Genomic DNA, 5,147 nt, shown 5'->3' on the forward strand with positions numbered 1-5,147 from the left:
TAAGTATATTGGTGCACTTTTAAGTTTTCAAAACAGTGTTGAAAAATTGCAGTTTTTATTTTTTTTAAACTTAGTTTAAAAAGACTAAACCATTTTTTCAAAGGAAGCATCTAAATGTGTACCTAATTTTGTATATATGCTTAGGTTTTTTAACCAATAAAAAAAATTGCTATCAAAAAAAGTTTACATTTTAAAATCTAATAATTTATTGCCCTGGCCGATTTGGCTCAGTGGATAGAGTGACAGCCTGCAGACTGAAGGGTCCCAAGTTCGATTCCAGTCAAGGGCACATGCCCAGGTTGCAGGCTTGATCCCCAGTGGGAGGCATGCAGGAGGCGGCCAATCTATGATTCCTTCTCATTATTGATGTTTCTATCTCTATCTCTCTCTCTCCCTCTCCCTTCCTCTCTGAAATCAATAAAGATATATTTAAAAAATGAATAAATAAATAAAATCTAATTTATTTTAAAATATTAATTTTAATCTTAAACTCCACAATAAAAATATGGTTTTCTAGGAAAGTAGTGTGATAGTTAAATTCCACTTCGGAAGATTCCAAAACTGACCTCCTCTCAAATAGTGTTCAGCTGGTAAAACAAAGGTGTATTATAATGAAAAATCCAGAAACCACAGATGCTTTGTTAAGAAACTTTATTCTTTATTTCCTACTCCTCTTCATCTACTTTTAAACAGATTTAAAAGTAAACCAAAAAAAGTTACAAATATTCTTAAACTGCCAACCAACAAAGCAAACGGATTGTATCTGAAATCTTGCTTATGCTTTCTTCTACAAAATGTATCCCCTTCTTATACTCCTTAACACAGTATTCTTTTATTCCTTCATCTCTCCATTGTTTCATTGGCTCATTTGATCTGTCCTCAATCACCTGTTTCCACAAGGAGTAGCAAACAGTGATAATCTATTTAGCTGAAAAGGATGGCTGTGGTTTAACTTCCAACCCTAGATGGCTTCATATTGCCACTTGGGACAGAGAATGGACACAGGTGTGACTGAGACAGTGCTCCTACAGCTCTCCTGGGGTCTTCAGCAACTCCAGACAGCCAAGAGCAGCCTCATCCATTTACTACAGTGTGGCATTTTCTATGTCTGCCTTGATTTCAAAAGAGTTAGGAAACACTAGAGTATACACTGCAAAGAGATAGCATTGGTGAACTTCTCCTACACCAAATACTTTAAGAAAAAGAAAAAAGGCCCTGACTGGTTTGGCTCATTGGATGGAGCGTCGGCCTGTGGGCTGAAGGGTCCCAGGTTCGATTCCGGTCAAGGGAATGTACCTTGGTTTCGGGCACATGCCCAGTGGGGGGGGTGCGGGAGGCAGCTGATCGATGTTTCTCTCTCATCGATGTTCCTAACTCTCTATCCCTCTCCCTTCCTCTCTGTAAAAAATCAATAAAATATATTTTAAAAAAAGAAAAAAAAAAGGAAAAGTTATTAGAAAAATAATTCAATTTATTCCTTAAAAAATATCAATAATTTTTCAATATGGCAGCTAAGACTGACTAGATTTTTGTTACTAACATCTTCCCTTGAGACTGGAGATTCGGTTTATTTTAAAGAAAGCATGCCCAGCCAGAGTGGCTAAATGGTTGAGCATTGACCTATGAACCCGGAGGTGGTGGTTCAATTCTCAGTCAGGGCATATGCCTGAGTTGCAGGCTCAATCCCCAGTAGGGGGTGTGCAGGAGGCAGCTGATCAGTGATTCCTTCTCATCATTGTTTCTATCTCTCTCCCTCTCCCTTTCTCTCTGAAATCAATAAAAATATATATCTAAAATATTTTTTTAAAAAGCAGAAAACTTTTTACATTTGACCAGCTAAATGACAATTTTGTATTTACCATGTTTTCATAACCATGAATGATCCTCTTCATAAAAATTCGTTTCCAATAAGATGTCATTTGAATTCAAATGTGTTAACTGATATACTAAATTAGAATCTTAGATTATCTAGTTATTAGTTAAGTGGGCAATGGCATTTTAATAACTAAACATTTGTTCCTGATAATGAGTACAGGATGATTCTACTATAGGTAAGAAACTATAATTCCTTTAAAAATCAAATAGGTTTCACATTTACTTTAAGATATGATCTTTGCAATAAATTTTGGTACACTGCCTAAAATATTATATTTAACTAAGTAGGGGAGAAAGTAAGAATAAAATACTCAACACTGTTTCTGAAGAGGTGCTTCGAACTTTAACATGCATAAAAATCACGTGGGGGGTCACGTTAAATGCAGATTCCACTTCAGTAGGACTGTGATGGAGCCTGAGATTTCTAATGAGCTCCAAAGTGATGCTTATGCTGCTGGTCCATAGACCACACAAGGCATACCTGGGACCTTACAACTTTGCTTCTATGATGATGATTGAGATAATGGACAAAAATTTAAAACAGGCAACAATTTCTACTTCATTTAATAATTTTATAATAATAATGGTTTCATGAAATTAATCTGGGGGAGAGATGGTTATTAAAATATGGATGTTTAGGGAAAACGCAGATAGCTGCTTAAAAGTGGGAGCCTAAAAGAAGTTGTAATAATAACAAGAGCAAACACCTACACTGCACTTACTATGTGCCAGTGAATTGTCTTAAGTACTTCCCACAGATTAACTGATTTGATTCTCATAACACTGTGAGGCAGGACCATTGCTAGTCTTATTATACAGAAGGTAAACGTGAGTCATAAAGACATTACTTAGGTTGCACATAACTAATAAAGAGCAGAGCCAGGATTTTAACCCAGGCAGTCAGTTTCAGACTCTACACTTTTAATCATTGTACTAGCAGCGTTCTTCTGAAGAACACACAGCAGCAGAATTAAAATGGCAAATCATAATGGCTTACTCTTGGAGAAAATGATGTAAGTGTTAAAGTGTAGTGTTAAAGCAGAGAGAGCAACAAGGTTCTCTTCAGGTGACAGACCACCAATGCTTGGTGAATGACTTAACCATATATAGGTGTTTGCTATATTAGAAACTGTTCTGGACTTCAGCATAGCTAAATATTTGAGAAAAAAATCTTTTCCTAAACAATTTTTTTAATGGAATACCATTTGGTGGCAAAACACCTGGTTTCACTTCATGAAATAAGTAGTTTGAGACCAATGTCTGAGGGGCAACTAGTGAAGAAGAGATTTGACATCCAGGGCTTTTAACAGCAACAGTGGCAGACATAGCTGAAATGGCAAGTAATGAAAACTGCTTTACCAAAAATATTTTGGACTGAAGAGATAAGTAACTAAAAGTAGAAACTAGTAAGGGACAAAGCATAACATGACCAGGAACTTGATACTGTTGAGTAGAGGAGAAGTGGCATAAATAAGCTGCTAATGGCCCTAACCGGTTTGGCTCAATGGATAGAGCGTCAGCCTCCAGACTGAAGGGTCCCAGGTTCGATTCCGGTCAAGGGCATGTACCTTGGTTGCGGGCACATCCCCAGTGGGGAGTGTGCAGGAGGCAGCTGATCAATGTTTCTCTCTCATCGATGTTTCTAACTCTCTATTCCTCTCCCTTCCTCTCTGTAAAAAGTCAATATATTTTTTTAAAAATAAGCTGCTAATGGCAAATAAAGAAATAGAGGCTATTTCAAATCAACTTTTAAAAAAAGAGAGAGAGGAATGAAACAGACTGAAAGGTCCCGGGTTTGATTCTGGTCAAGGGCACATGCCACATGCTGGGGTTGCAGGCTCCATCCCCAGTAAGGGGCATGGAGGAGGCAGCCGATCCATGATTCTCTCTCATAATTTATGTTTCTATCTCTCTCTCCCTCTCCCTTCCTCTATGAAATCATTAAAAATGTATTTTTTCTTAAAAAAAGTATGCAGAAAGAAAAGATTAACTCTTAAACATCATCAAATTCATTCATCTGACAAACATTTCTAGGGATACAGCGGTGACCATGGGAAGTCAAAGCCCTAACCTCATAGAACCTATATTCTAATGGGGGAAACTAATAGATTTGGAAGAGAATATTGAATATTGAAGGCCTAGAATAAAGCTCTTTGATATAGTGGGCTATATAGATCCATTTATGGGAAATAAGTTCACAAAATATTAAGCACTCCTTCTCCTGCTGCAGAGGCCCTGTAGCCTGCAATGCTCATTGTTTCTTATCCTCTTGAAAAAGACCCTAACACAATAAATGCATTTAAAGTGTATCTACAAATTAAAAGTACAATCTGACCTTTACTTCCAAGAATACCTATAAATACTACTCCCAGATAGGCATAGTAAATTGTACCGCAAAGTTTTCCAAATGTGACAGCTCCTGGATTAATACATTTTATTAGAGTAACCATTTTAGAATTAACTAGAAATGCTTTTCTAATAGACCATAAACTTTTAAGTGGAAAAATTATCCAAATAAAAAACAAATCTTAAGTTAGAAGAGAGTCAAGATTTGATCTCAGTGGGCTTTAAGAATCTCACTGATCTTTTTTTAAGAGAGTGGAAGGGGAGGGAGGAAGAGGTAGGGGGGGAGAGAGAGAGAGAGCGAGGGGAAGAGAGAGAGAGAAAAACATCAATGTGAGACATATCCATTGCTTGCCACCCACATGCACCCTGGGGATTAGGGATCAAACCTACAACCCAAGTATGTGCCCTTGGCCAGAAAACAAACCCCCAACTCTTTGGTTCGCCAACGCTCTAACCACTGAACCCACTGGCCAGGGCTCTCAATATTTGATTTAAGCCCCCAGAATACCTTCTAGCTATAACAACTGTCTTAGATTCCAGAAAAAATAATTTGAACTGAGTACAACTGTTCATTATTATGTGAAAACATTTTAAGAGGATGGGATACTTCTTAGGTCTTGAAGAAATTACTAGAAAATAGCTCATTTTTAATACTCAGTTAATTACCAATCTCACTGCTTCAGTGTAAACACTATAAACTCAAACTATTCTGCTATATTTTAAGAGGAAAGATACAAGTTAATATACAGTATGTACATTTAAACATCTTAAATATAGAAGATTCAAGAAACAAGACAGCTGGTTGTGTTCCATTTTTACATTCTTAAAACATGATAGATTATGGCAAACATATTTCAGAAGATCCAAGCTCCACACCTATCCAATCTACAACACCTATACACTACAGAAAGCCGATTTAAACCTAC

Source organism: Myotis brandtii, unplaced genomic scaffold, assembly GCF_000412655.1.
Source record: "Myotis brandtii unplaced genomic scaffold, ASM41265v1 scaffold129, whole genome shotgun sequence".
NCBI lineage: Eukaryota > Metazoa > Chordata > Mammalia > Chiroptera > Vespertilionidae > Myotis > Myotis brandtii.